The sequence below is a fragment of the Eptesicus fuscus genome, chromosome 7, assembly GCF_027574615.1.
Source record: "Eptesicus fuscus isolate TK198812 chromosome 7, DD_ASM_mEF_20220401, whole genome shotgun sequence".
NCBI lineage: Eukaryota > Metazoa > Chordata > Mammalia > Chiroptera > Vespertilionidae > Eptesicus > Eptesicus fuscus.
Genome location: NC_072479.1, coordinates 3182127 through 3197601, shown reverse-complemented (window position 1 = coordinate 3197601; position 15475 = coordinate 3182127).

Sequence of the window (15475 nt, the reverse complement as noted above, 5' to 3'; positions counted from 1 at the left end):
CCAGGTCTTCCCCACCCTATTGGTTATGCATATGCATACAAATTCTTTGGTTGATCATTTCTCTCCCACCCATCCTCTCCCACCTTCCCTTTGAGATTTCACACTCAGTTCCATGCTTCCATGTCTCTGGATCCAATCTGTTCCTCAGTTTATTTTGTTAATTAGATCCACATATGAGTGAGATCATGTGATACTTGTCTTTCTCTGACTGGCTTATTTCACTTAGCATAATATTCTCCATGTCCCTTCATACTATCTCAAAGAGTAAGAAATTCTCCTTTTTTTTTTTTTTTTTTTTACTGCTGCATACTACTCCATGGCATAAATGTACCACAGCGTTTTTATCTACTCGTGTACTGAGGGCACTTTCGCTGTTTCCAGATGTTAGCTGTTGTAAATTGTGCTGCTATGAACATAGGGGTGCATACATTTTTTCTTATGGGTGTTTCTGATTTCTTAGGATATATTCCTAGAAGCTGGATCAAATGGGAGTTCCATTTTTAATTTTTTGAGGAAACTCCATACTGTTTTCCACAGAGGCTACACCAGTCTGCATTCCCACCAACATTGTAAAAGGGTTTCTTTTTCTCCACATCCCTGCCAACACTTGTAGTTTGCTGATGATAGCCATTCTGACAGGTGTGAGGTGATAACCTCATGTCGTTTTAAATTGTATGACTCTGATGATCAGTGATTGAGCATTTTTTCATATGTCTCTTGGCCATCTTAATATCTGCTTTGGAGAGTGTCTATTTAGTTCCTTTGCCCATTTTTTGATTGAATTGCTTGTCTTCCTTTTATTAAGTTGCATGAACTTCTTATGTATTTTGGATATTAACTCTTTGTCAGATGTATCACTTACAAATATGTTCTCCCATACAGTGGGCTCCATTTTCATTTTGTCGATGGTTTCTTTTTCTGTGCAGAAGCTTTTTATTTTGATGTAGTCCCATTTGTTTATTTTCTCATTAGTTTTCTTTGCCCTAGGACAGTGGTCGGCAAACTCATTAGTCAACAGAGCCAAATATCAACAGTACAACGATTGAAATTTCTTTTGAGAGCCAAATTTTTTAAACTTAAACTTCTTCTAACACCACTTCTTCAAAATAGACTCACCAAGGCCGTGGTATTTTGTGGAAGAGCCACACTCAAGGGGCCAAAGAGCCGTATGTGGCTCACGAGCCACAGTTTGCCAACCATGGCCCTAGGAGATGTATCTATAAACATATTGCCACGAGAGATGTCTGAGATATTTCTGCCTATGGTTTATCCTGGGATTTTTATCATTTTGCTACTTATATTTAAGTCTTTTATCCATTTTGAGTTTATTATTTGAAAGGAGGAAGTAAAGGTGTGGTGTAAGTTGGTGGTCAAGTTTCATTTTTTTCCATGTATCTGTCCAATTTTCCCAACACCATTTATTGAAGAGACGGTTGTGCCTCCATTTTATGCTCTTGCCTCCTTTGTCAAATATTAATTGAGTATAATGGCTTGGATTGATTTCTTGAATCTCCATTGATCTTTATGCCTGTTCTTGTGCCAGTACCAGCCTGTTTAGATTATGATGGCTTTGTAGTATAACTTGATATCTAGTGTTGTGATTCCTCCAACTTTGTTCTTTTTTCTCAAGATTGCTGTGGCTATCTGGGGTCTTTTTTGGTTCCACGTAAATTTTTAGAGTATTTGTTCTAGATCTGTGAAATATGCTGTTGACATTTTAATAGGGATTGCATTGAATCTATAGATTGCGTTGGGTAGTATGGACATTTTAATAATGTTAATTCCACCAATCCATGAACATGGTTTATTCTTCCATTTGTTTATATCTTCCTCTATCTCTTTTTCAATGTCCTGTAGTTTTCTGAATACAAGTCTTTTATTTCCCTGGTTAAGTTTATTCCTTAGTATCTCAATATTTTTTGTTGCAATGGTAAATTGGATTATTTGTTTAAGTTCTCTTTCTGAGAATTTATTATTGGAGTATAAAAATGCCATTGATTCCTGGGAGTTAATTGTGTATCCTGCTACATTGCCAAATTAATTTTACATAGCTCATAGTTTTTTGATGGAGTCTTTAGGGTTTTCTATCTACAATATCATGTCATTTGTGAATAATGAGTTTTATTTCCTCCTTTCCAATTTGGATGCCTTTTACTTATTCTTGTCTTATTGCTATGGCTCGGACTTCCAGTATTATGTTGAATAAGAATGGTGAAAGTGGACAGCCATATTTTGTTCCTGTTCTTAGGGGAAATGGTTTTAGTTTTTGCCCATAGAGGATGATGTTGGCTGTAGGTTTGTCATATATGGCCTTTATTATGCCAAGGTATGATCCCTCTATTTCCACTATGCTGAGAGTTTTTATCAAAACTGGGTGTTGGATTTTGTTGAATGCTTTTTTTAAAATATATTTATATGTCAGGTGATTTTTGTCTTTCAATTTGTTTATATGATGTATCAGTTTATTGACTTGTGACTATTGCACCAGCCCTGCATTCCTGGAATAAATGTACTTGGTCATAGTGTATGATCTTGTTAATATATTGCTGTACCTAATTTTCTATTATTTTGTTAACGATTTTATCATTTTTGCTCAATATCTCCATTAGAGATTTTGGCCTGTAATTCTCTTTCTTTGTATAGTCTTTATCTGGTTTTGGGAATAGGTGAATGCTGGCCTCATAAAAAGAGCTTGGAAGTATTCCTTCTTGTTGGATTTTTTGGAATAATTTGAAGAGTACAGGTCTTAGTTCTTCTTTAAATATTTGGTAAAATTCCCTTGTGTAGCTGTCTGGATCAGAGCTTTTGTTGCCTGGAGTTTTTATGATTACTGCTTCTATTTCATGACTTGTTATTGGCCTATTCAGCATTCTGATTCTTCCTGATTCAGTTTTGGAAGATTATATTTTTCTAGGAATTTGTACATTTCATCCAGGTTGTTCATATTTTTGGCATATAGTATTTTCTTACAATCCTTTGTACTTCTGTAGTGTCAGCTGTTACTTCTCTGCTTTCATTTCTGATTTTATTTATTTGGGTCCTCTCTCTTTGTTTCTTGATGAGTCTGGCTAATGGTTTATCAATTTTTTTCTTACATTTTCAAAGAACCAGCTCTTGGTTTCATTGATCTTTTCTAGAATTATTTTTCAGTCTCTATGCCATTTATTTCTGCTCTAATCTTTATTATTTCCTTCCTTCTACTTATGGTGGGCTTTTCTTGTTGTTCTCCTTCTAATTATTTAAGTTGTAGATTTAAATAATTTATTATTAATTTTTTTTTGAGGTAGACCTGTAGTGCTATGAACTTCCCTATCAGGACTGCTTTTGCCATGTCCCAGAGATTTTGGGCTGTTGTGTGTTCATTTACATTTGTTTCCAGAAAGTTTTTTATTTGTTTCTTGATCTCATTGGTAACCCATTCATCCTATATAATAAAAGGCTAATATACAAATAGACCGAACAGCAGAACAACTGAACAATTGGCGGCTATGACATGTGCTAACCACCTGGGAGTGCGTGCGGAACATGGCAGGAGTTAGCAGCAAGCGGCAGAGTGTGGAACATGGCGGGTGTCAGCCGCAGCGGGATGGCGGAGCAGGTGAGGGGGGGTGCCAGACCAAGGCGGGGCAAGCCTCTGGTAGTTACTGAAAATTCTTTCCTCCCATGCACCATGGTCCTGCCTGGCATTTGCACCTGCTGCTGGCACTAGCCTCTCTCCCACCTGCTGCTGGTGCCCAGCACCAACCCCCATCGTTTGGCACCATCAGCGGGTGCGAGTAGCAGCTGCTGGCCCCAAACGCCCATTAGGGCTTCTTCACCTCCCCCTACTCTGGAGGGGCAATCGGGGCCGGCAGCCACCTCTCACACCCACTGCTGGCACCGGCACCACTCGAACCCACAGCTGGTGCTGGTACCACCACTCACACCTGCTGCTGGCACCAGCCCCAATCGCTCCACGTGGTCAGTGGGTGTGGTGGCATCAGCGTGTGGGAGTGGAGGCGGCGGGAGCGGGGCTGCCAGCAGAAAGGGGACCAGGGTCCAAGGTGGGAGAGGCCAGGCAGGGGCACGGAGGATGAGCCGAGACCCGCCCCTGTGCCCACCACAGCCTCGCAGCCCACAGTTCCTTTCAAGGTGCATGAATTTGTGCCCTGGGCCCCTAGTTGTTTAATAACATGCTATTTAGCCTCCATGATTTGAATATTTCTTGAGTTATTTTACTGTAGTTGATTTCTAATTTCATTCTACTGTAATCTGAGAAGATGCTTGATAGAATTTCAACTTCTTGAACTTATAGAGACTTGTTTGTATCCTAACATGTGGTCTATCTTTGTGAATGACCCATGCGCACTTGAGAAGAATGTATATTCTGCAACTTTTTGGTGAAATGTTTTATACATGTCAATGAAATCCATCTGATCCAGTATGTCATTTAGAGTCACTGTTTCCTTGTTAAAATTTTGTCTGGAAGATCTTCCCAGTGAATTCAGCTGGTGTTAAAGTCCCCTACTATGACTGTATTGCTGTCAATCTCTCCCTTGAAGTCCTCTATTCGTTTTTAAATATATTTAGGTGCTCCTATATTGGGTGCATATGTGTTTACCAGGGTTATATCTTCTTGTTGGATTGATCATTTTAGTGTTATGTAGTGACCTTGGTTGTCTCTTGTGTGGCTTTCATTTTGAAGTCTATTTTGTCAGATATGAGTATTACTGCTCCAGTGTTTCTTTTTCATTTCATTTGCATGGAAAAAAAATTTTCCCATCCCTTCACTCTCATACTGTGTGTATCTTTTGTTCTGAGGTGGGTCTCTTGTATACAGCATATAGCTGGATCATGTCTTTGTATCCATTCAGCTATCTTATGCCTTTTGTTTGGAGCTTATAATCCATTTACATTTAGAACTATTATTGAGAGGTGCTTATTTATTGCCATTTTAATTCTGTGTGGCTAGGTTTCTCTCTCTGATTCTTCTTCTCATCACAACAGTCCCTTTAGCATTTCTTATTGTGCTGTCTTAGTGGTGATGTACTCCTTTAGCCTTTTTTTTTTTTTTTTTTTTTTTTTTTGTCTGGGAAGCTCTTTATTTGACTGTCTTGGAAGCTCTTAATTTGAATGATAGCCTTGCTGGGTATAGTAATCTTGGTTTCAGATCCTTGCTTTTCATTACCTTCAGTACTTCATGCCAATCCCTTCTGGCCTGTAGAGTTTCTGATGAGAAATCAGGTATCAGCCTTGTGGGAACTCCTTTGTAAGTAACAGTTTGCTTTTCTCTTGCTGCCTTTAAGATTCTTTCTTTGTCTTTAATTTTTTGGCATTTTAATTATGATGGGTTTGGGCCTGTTTGGGTTCTTCTAGGCTAGGGACTCTCTGTGCCTCCTGAACTTGTGTGACTTTTTCTTTCACCAGGGTAGGGAAGTTTTCTGGCATTTTTTCTTCAAACACATTCTTTATCCCTTGCTTGCTATTTTCCTCTTCTTGCACTCCTATTATGAGAATATTGTTATTTTTCATGTTGTCCCACAGCTCCCTTAAGCTTTCCTCCTGTTTTTTATTTGTTTATTTATTTTTCCTTTTGGTTCTCTGATTGAGCTACTTTTTGTACCCTGTCTTCCAATTCACTGTAAATGACCCTCAGCTTCACCTAATTTGCTTTATATTCCTTCCAAAGTGTTCTTCATTAGTACTATGTCATTCTTTATTTCTGACTGTTCTTTTTTCATAGTTACTATATTTTTTTCTCATGCTCTTGAGCATCTTTACCATCATTATTCTGAACTCTATATCAGCTACATTTCTTATTTTCATTTCATTTATCTCTTCTTCTGGAGAATTCTCTTTCCTTTCATTTTGGGTTTGGTTTTTTTGTCCCCTTCCCATTTTGGCCATCAGTTTGGGTTTGTGCTTATGTATTTGGTAGATCTGCTAATCTCTAGTGCAGGACAATGTCAGACACTGTTTGTGATTAGTCCTGAGTATCCTGTTTGGGGCTATCAGCAATCCTCAGCCTATAGCTCTCTCTGCTTGGGTTGGATGCTTCTCAATGGACCAAGATGTGCATCAGGTTCTGCTTTCTCTAGCCCCAGTCTCTGAAGGTGATCAATCAAAGACTTAAAGCCTCCAGAGACCCACCTCTGCCTGAACTCTCATTGTTATTAGCCTTGATTGGCTTTAGTATATTGACCACAGGGTGGGGCAAGAGTTCTTTCAATAGGGTGTGGTGACTGCCTTTCCCCTAGGCCAAAACTACCTGGATAGCAAAGGTCTGTAGAAGAAAGATGTCTTCCACAGTGTGAAGGAATGACTCAACACAGGAACCCAGGGTAGCTGCCCTCTGCGCTTCAACCTCAGAGCCCCTAACCCTGAAGTCTCCTCACACAGTTCCAATCCATTATGCCCTCCCTCTGATGGAGCCCCAGGTGAGTGGCTGCACACACAATTTTATGCATTGTCCCTTTAAGAGGGCGCCTGCATTTCCAACTATCTCTCCCTGGTAAACAGCAACACTGCTGCTTTTCAAAGCCAGGTGTTAGGTGGGCACCTTTCTCAGTTCTGGTGCTCTGGGCTGGGGAGCCCAGTTTGGGGGTTAAACCCCAGAGTTCTCAGTGGGAACCTCCCACAGCTGAGCTATCCCTCCAGACCTTCAGCTGCTGTCTGTGGGAGCCTGGACAGCCCTTTCTTACCTCTGTCCTTATCAGTCTCTGTGTTGTCTCCACTTTCTGTCCTTGGTTATCAGGATTCTCTCCAGTTAGTCTTCAGTTGATTTTTCAGTTTTTTTTTTTTTTTGTATTTTAGTTCTATTTCCAGTTTGGTCCTGGGAGAGTGTCAGTGTAGCTACCACATACTCTGCCACCATCTATACTAATAAAAGGGTAACTTGCTAATTAGACTGGATAGACCTGACATCATCCGGATGTCCTTCTGGACAAAGCCACGGTAGCTGTGAGGGCCGAGGGCAGGCGGCAGCTGCAGTGGCTGCGAGGGCCTAGGGCAGGTGCCCATGGTGGGGGCTGCGAGGGGCAAGGGAAGTGGTAGCAGCAGTGGGGTCTTAGGTGCCCATGGGCCTAAGACGTCAGTAGGACATCCCCTGAAGGCTCCCGACTGTGATAGGGGCAGGCTGGGTTGAGGGACCCCCCCACCCCCAAGTGCATGCATTTTTGTGCATCGGGCCTCTAGTTTTTAATATTTCAGATAAGATTTTTGAAAGAAAACCAGGTATTTGTATCTGAAAGTATATGCAAAGAATTGCAAGCTTTTCCTAGAAGGACCTCATTCTATACTTTTAACATAAAGTTAATGAAAACAGGATTTGTTTTTCCAAGAAACTTTCTTTTCAGCTTCTCTGGTATACATGTAGTCTATAACTTTTAGCACAGTCCCAGAATCCTAGGCTCCTACTGTTTATATTTCACTGTCACATCACTTCCTTTTTACCTTCTTGGCTAGATATGTATGCTTTTGAGCTCTGAACTTTATCATTTTTTCTCTAAATTTTCATTTGCTTACATTTATCTAGCAATTGTGTGACTGAGACTTTTTGAATTCCTGCCTGGAGAACAGGAGGTGAAATTCATATTTTCCTTTACTTTTTCCTGAAACTCCTCCAATTTCTATTAAATTGAGTAAGTGGCTGATACCAGTGAGTAAGTGGAATCTCTCTGGACCTGGTAGGAGTTTTGCAGTTAGGCAGCCTTGTGTTTAAATTCCAGTCTCACACTTTATAGCTTTATGACCTTAGATAGCTAAGTACCCAACTCCTCAATTTACTTATTTGTGAAACAGGACAAATAATATGTTATGAAGATTGAATAGAACAGATATAAAGAGTACATATGTAATTATTGGGTACTGCTATTTTTATTTATCAAAGACCATTTATTTGTTTTCCAGGCAAAACAACAACAACAAATCCACATTATATCTGTTCTAAAGAATTTATGATCTTTTCTATCTGATTTATTTCACTTAGCATGATGTTCTCAAGATCCATCCATGTTTTTGCAAATGCCACTATTTCATCTTTTCTTATGGCTGAGTAGTATTCCATTGTGTATATGTACCACATCTTCTTTATCCAATCATCTATTGAGGGGCAGTTCAATTGTTTCCATGCCTTTGCCACTGTGAATAATGCTACAGTGAGCATAGGGGCACATATACTTTTGTGAATAAATGTTTTCCAATTTTTGACACGGGATGACTGGGTCATATGGTAACTCTATTCTTAATTTTTTTGGGAACTCCTATGCTGTTTTTCATAGTGGCTGTACCAGTGTACATTCCCACCAGCAGTAAATGAGGGTTTCTTTTTCTCTACAAACTCTTGGACACTTATTATTAATTGTCTTGTTGATAATAGCCATTCTATTAGGTGTGAGGTAGTATCTCATTTTAGTTTTGACTTGCATTTTCTTAATAGTGAAGTTGAACATCTTTTCATATATCTGTTGGTCATTTGTATGTCTTCTTGGGAGAAGTGTCCATGTCCTCTGCCCTTTTTAAAATTGGATTTTTTTAAAATTGTTGAGTTGTATGAGTTCTTTATGGAATATAAAACTTAAAGCAACAAATAAACAAACAAGACAAACAAACTAGACAAACAAACAAAAACTCATAGACACAGACAATAGTATCATGGTTATCAGAGGGTAAAGGGAGTGAGAGGTTAGTAAAGAGTGTCAAATATATGATGATGGAAGAAGATTTGACTTTGTGTGGTAAACACATGATGCAATGTATAGATATCATATATCTGTATATTTGAAACCTGTATAATTTTATTAACCAATGTCACCCCAATAAATTGAATTATTTTTTGACCTCCTTTTTACTTTCTTTCTTTGATTTCATAGAAATAAAAGACAATAGCTCTGACCAGTTTTCTCAGTGGTTAGAGCATTGGCCTGAGCACTGAAGTGTCTTGGGTTTGATTCCCATTCAAAAGCACATACTTGGGCTTCAGGTTTGATCCCCAGCCCCAGTTGGGGTGTGTATAGGAGGCAATCAATCAAGGTGTCTATCTCACATTGATTTCTCTCTCTCTCTCTCTCTCAAATCAATAAGTATGTTATACTAGAGGCCCGGTGCACGAAATTCATGCATGGGTGTGTGTGTGTGTGTGTGTGTGTGTGTGTGTGTGTGTGTGTCCCTCAGCCCAGCCTGCACCCTTTCCAATCTGGGACCCTCTAGAGGGATGTCCGACTGACCATTTAGGCCCAATCCCATCGGCAGTCGGACATCCCTCTCACAATCCAGGACAGCTGGCTCCCAACTGCTTGCCTGCCTGCTTGCTTGATTGCCCATAACCGCTTCTGCCTGCCAGCCTGATCATCCCCTAACCACTCCCCTGCCAGCCTGATCGATGCCTAACTGCTCCCTTGCTGGCCCAATTGCCCCTAACTGCTCTCCCCTGCTGGCCAGGTCACCCCTAACTGCCCTCTCCTGCAGGCCTGGTCACCCCCAACTGCCCTCCCCTGCTGGCCTGATCGCCCACAACTGCTCTCCCCTGTTGGCCATCTTGTGGCTGTCATTTTGTGTCCACATGGGGGTTGCCATCTTTGACCACATGGGGGTGGCCATCTTGTGTGTCAGAGTGATGGTCAATTTGCATATCACCTCTTTATTATATAGGATGTTCTTGGTGAGGATTAAGTAAATTTAGACCAGTGGGATCATGCCTAAATGGGCAGTCGGACATCCCTCAAGGGGTCCCAGATTGGAGAGGGTGCAGGCCGGACTGAGGGACAACTCCCCCACCCCCGTGCACAAATTTCATGCACAGGGCCTCTAGTCCTATATAATAAAAGGCTAATATGCAAATAGACCAAACAGCAGAACAACTGAACAACCAAACAACCAAACAACCGGTTTCCATGACGTGCACTGACCACCAGGGGGTGTGTGTGGAACATGGCATGTGTTGGCTGCAGCAGGATGGTGGAACAGGTGAGCAGGGGATGCCAGACCAAGGCGTGGTACTGGTTGCTGTCATCGTGGCGAGCCACTGATGGTAACTGAAAATTCTTTGCTCCAGAGCACACCATGGTCCCGGCTGGCATTCGTACCTGCTGCTGGCACTGGCCTCACTTGCACTCACTGCCAGCACCTGGCGCCAATTGCTCGGCACCATCAGCAGGTGGGCATTCTTATTTTTGTTCCTGATCTTGGAGAAAATGCTTTCAGCTTTTCACTATTGAGTATGATATTAGCCATGGGTTTGTCATATACAATCTTTATTATGTTGAGGAATGTTCTTTCTATCCCCACTGGATTTTGAAATTTGTCAAATTATTTTTTCTGTATCTAATGATTTATTATGATTTTTATCATTTTGTTTATGTGGTGTATCATGTTGATTGATTTGTGGATATTGAGCCAACATAAACATGATTCCTATGTTTGCATTTAGCAAAACTCTTGTTGTTGTGAAAAATAAGCATATCAGGAGAGGACAGGTCATTCTTTAGGAATAAACAATCTCAAATCTCAGTGGTCCACCACAACAAAGTTTATTTCTTCTCATTTTCTGTGGAGGTTGAGGCCACAATTCAGAGTATCTGTCCCCTATGTGGGACGAGGTACAGACTGATCTGATCTTGTGGCTCCATTATTTCCAGAGAAGCCTCCACTATCTCAGCACCAGGGGATGAAAAAGTGTAAGCCTGGCTGGAAGTCATGCATGTTTGGACTTAAATAACCCCAAGGCCCTTCCTAACTTCGTTGGGTTAGAGGAGTCTTCTGTGTGACCAGTATTTCTACTACACATGAGAAACTGGGGACAGGTGTCACCCATATTTTTTAGTTCAGTGAATACTTACTGAGCAAATATTTTATGTTTAGCACTTTCCCAAGGCATTTGGCGAAGTATAAAACATAGTTTTCATTCTCAAAGAATTTAGCGCTTTCTGCAAAAGCAAGCCACTTTCAATAATTTAATAGCAATACAAGACCTTCTATGAGAACTTATAAGTTTATTTTTCAGATGTTTTCAGAACATTTGTTTTAGAAAGAGTGATCAGGAGAAGGAAGAGATAAATGGGCAATCCAGGTGGGAGAAGACTACGAGCAAATGCATATGGAAGTGAGCTTGGTGGTCCTCATGAGAGAGGGGAATGAGGGCAGAGGGAAATGGAAAGCTGGAGGAGAGGAGAAATGGAGAAAGCAGGGGAAGAAGGAAGGGAGTGAAGGAAGGGGAGATAGAGGAGAGGAGAGGGGAGGAGAGGAGAAGAGAGAGAGAGAGAGAGAGAGAGAGAGAGAGAGAGAGAGAGAGAGAGAGAGAGAGAGAGAGAAGGAGAAGGTATCAAGGTTAACTTTTCTAGAGAAGTTGTAGTCTTAGGAGGAAGACCTTTGGAGTTAGAATATGTGGATTTGAATTCTTGCCCTCATTATCCCATGTACTTGCTCTGTGATGTTGGGCAATTGATTCACCCCTGTGGGCCTAGTCTGTTTGTTTGTAAAATGGATTGTTATGATGTTTAAGTATTCAAAGTATTTAGAAAGTTCCTGACACATGGTACTCAACTCTGCACTCTGGGAAGGATGGGTTAGAATAGGCAACTGTGCAAACCAGAGAGATAGTAGAAAAGTTTTCACTTGATTTTATGCAAAAGGGAAGCCCTGACCTAAGGAATATTTCCTAGATTTGCTAAAAATTTGCATTATAAAGTAAACATCCACTCTCTTCCCTGTTTTCTTACTTTAAGGACAGTTCAATTCGATTAGCCTCTTTCCAAATAATGAATGCTCGTTGTGTAGACAGAAATTATACAGGAACATCCCTCTTTTGAGTAATTAGTTCTCTTCTGTCCATGTCAGTGCTCTGCTTCTAAGCTGGCTGTTGCCTTCCTCTATTCAGTGCTGCTTCCTATCACTATATTCTGTTCATGTTACTTTGTGGGTCACACAAATAAATATAATGCATGGCTCCTGCTCTCAAGAAACTTACCAAATGGTTGTATCAAAACCTGGCTGTTCCAAGTCCATTTTTAGAACCTTTGTTTTTATGGAATGAGAAAAAGTAAAAATAGCCCAAGCAAACATTTCAAAGGTGTCTTAAATTATTCTTCACTCATTTTTTTCCTTATGTTGTGAATATCTTTAGCTTCTATAGATGGAAAAAGAAAAGTAAATTCCTGGCAGTCGTTAATTCTATTTATACTCAATGGTATGTTATATTTCTATAGAAATAGCTCAGGCGCCTGGAAGAGCCTGTTTCATAGAAATCCAAATCTTTTTTTTTTTTTTTGTGGTTATTGACTGTCTTTCTGCACATTCCAATGTCAGCTAGAAGAGTGAGGAAGGAGGAATGTGCACACTCAAAGTGCATCCTCTGAAGCAGGTGCTCAGCCCCTGTGTCAAACACTAGTCACAAATCCTGCCAACCTGGCTCCCTCTCCCCCGTCAGTTTTCTCAGAAAAATGACAGGGCTTAGGCTTTGACAGATAACTTGCTTGGGAAGCCCAGCAAGGCAGAGATGCATGCATATTGTTGGGCAGCTTTAAGAAATGACATTTTCTCTGCAGACATTTTCTCTGCCACCACAAATGGGGTGTATACCCTCAGCCATACTGCCTACCATTGGCCACATGAGCTTCACAATATTTTAAACATCACTGCTCTGCTTTCTTATGAAAACATCTCTTCTCCCTGTTTACACAATGATCATTTTTTTGGGGAACAAAAAATATAAAATATCAGCTCAATATATTGAATAAACACTTTTCTAATGAAAATGGTAGTGAGAGTTATGTTGGATGGAGAAAGAGAACTAGAGATACAAAACCCATTTGTTACTATTTGGTCCTCACTTGGAGGAAGTCGTCAAATGCAAGCTGAACAGAAACTCCATGTGGCCACCCATCCTGTGGGCAGTTAGGTTCTGTATTCATGTGAGTTTACATGGATCTGTGTATTCTTTAGGGTACATGTGGAGAGTATGGGATTGATGAACTGTGGAGTCTTTTCTTTATGGTCCTGAAGCAGAAGAGATAAGACAGTCAGGTGCAGTCCCTCTTGGCTCATGCTTATGGTTCTTTGATAGTTACAGCTACCACCCAGAGACTTTCACTCCGAATACCTCCCTTTATGGACTGGGCAATGGTATCCTGCAAGGGATTGGAGGGCATATTTCCCCCAGTTTATTGAGGAATAATTGACATATATCACTGTATAAATTTAAGGTGTACAGCATGATGGTTTAATTTACATATATTGTGAAATTATAGCCACAGTAGATTAACTAATATCCATCTTTCTCATATAGATACAACAAAAAGAGAAAGAAAAAATTTCTTCTTGAATTGAGAACTCTTAGGATCTACTCTCTTAATAACTTTTCTATGTATCATACAGCAGTGTAAGCTATAGTCATCATGTACATTACATCCTTAGTACTTATTTATCTTATAACTGGAAGTTCATGCCTTCTGACCATGGCTCTCCTATTTCCTCAGCCCCACTCTCCTTTGCCTCTAGTCTCTTTGTCTATGAGATTTTTAAATTTTACTTTTATTTTTTAAGATTCCATATTTAAGTGAGATCATGTGGTATTTGTCCTTCTCTGTCTGACTTATTTCACTTAGCATAGTGCCCTCATGGCCTATACATGTTGCTGCAAATGGTAGGATTTTCTTTGTTTTTATTTTATGACCTAATAATATTCCATTATATATAGATACCACAGTTTCTTTACCCATTTATCCTCTGATGGACACTTAGGTTGTTTCCATATCTTTTCTCTATGGTCCTGAAGCAGGAGAGATAGGACAGTCAGGCACAGTCCTCTTGGGTCATGCTTATTATTCTTTGATACAATGCTGCAATGTACATGGGGGTGTATTTCTTTTTGAATTAGTGTTTTTTTTCCCCTTTCAGATAAATACCCAGAATAATTGTTGGATCATATGGTAGTTCTATTTTCAATTTTTTGAGAAACCTCCATACTGTTTGTCATAGTGGCTGCATCAATTTACATTCCCACCAACAATGCACAAGTGTTTCCTTTTCTCCACATCCTGGCCAATGCTGGGTATTTCTTGCTTTTTTATAACAGTCATTGTAGCAGGTCTAAGGTGACAACTCATTGTGATTTTGATTTGCATTTCCCTAATGATTAGTGATGTTAAACACCTTTACATGTACCTATTAGCCTTTTGTATATCTTTGGAAAAATGTATTCAGGTCCTTTTCCCATTTTTCAATTGGGTTATTTGTTTTTTGCTACTGAGTTGTATGAGTCCTTATATATTTTGGATATTAACACCTTATCTGATATATGATTTGCAAATACATATTCTCATTCCATAGATAGTCTTTTTACTTTGTTGATGGTTTCTTTTGCTGTGCAGAAGCTTTTAAATTTGTTGTAATTTTTGAATTTGTTGCTTGTCATATTAAAAAAATCATTACTAAGACCTATGTCAAGGATATTTATTCCTGTTTTCTTCTAGCAGTTTCATGTCTTTAATTCATTTTGAGGTAATTTTTGTGAGTGGTGTGAGATATGGGTCCAGTTTCAATCTTTTACATGTGAATATCTAATTATCCCAACTGGAAGTCAGTGCTGGCCCCACCCCCAAGCAAGCGGTAAGGGGCAATCAGGCAGGCAGGCAGAGTGGTTAGGGGTGATCAGGTAGGCAAGCAAGTGGTTAGGGGAGATTAGGTAGGCAGACCAGCATTTAGGGGTGATCAGGTAGGTAGGCAAGCAGTTAGGGGTGATCAGGTAGGCAGATGGCCCCTCGCAGGGCTGGTCCTGCCTCCTAGCAAAGAAATAGGGAGGCCCAGGCCAGCCAAGCCATTGCACCCCAACTTGTCGCCTGCAGAGGGAGGCCACCAGTGGCAGGGGAGGGAGGGCAGTGCTGAACAGATGGCAAGCAGTGGCAGCAGTGAGAATGGGGCCAGCTGCATGCAGCCCCAGGAAGGAAAGCCCTGATACACCCTGATCTCAGGCCAGGCCTACCCAAGGAGTCCTGGATTGTGAGAGGGTGTAGGCCAGGCTGAGGGATCCCCCCGAGTGCACAAATTTTCATGCACCGGGCCTCTGGTGTTGAATAAGAGTGGTAAGAGTGAGCACCCTTGTCTTGTTTCTGATCTAAGAGGAAAAGCTTTCAAACTTTCACTATTGAGCATAATATTTGCTATGGCTTGACATATATGGCCTTTATTATGAGACTAGGGGCCAGTGTACAAGTTTGTGCACCTTCAAAGGAACTATGGGCCACGAGGCTGTGGTGGGTATAGGGGTGGGTCTCGGCCTATCCTTTGCACCCCCACCCGGTCCCTCCCTGGTCCCCTGTCCCCTGCTGGGAGTCCTGCTCCTGCCACTGCCACTCCCATGCATTGATGGCACTGGCCCTGCTTGTACCCGCTGACAGTGCAGAACGATTGGGGCTGGCGTCAACAGTGGGTGCGAGTGGGGCCGGCGCCCACAGTGGGTGTGAGTGGCAGCTGCTGCCCCAATTACCCCTCAGGAGCAGGGGAG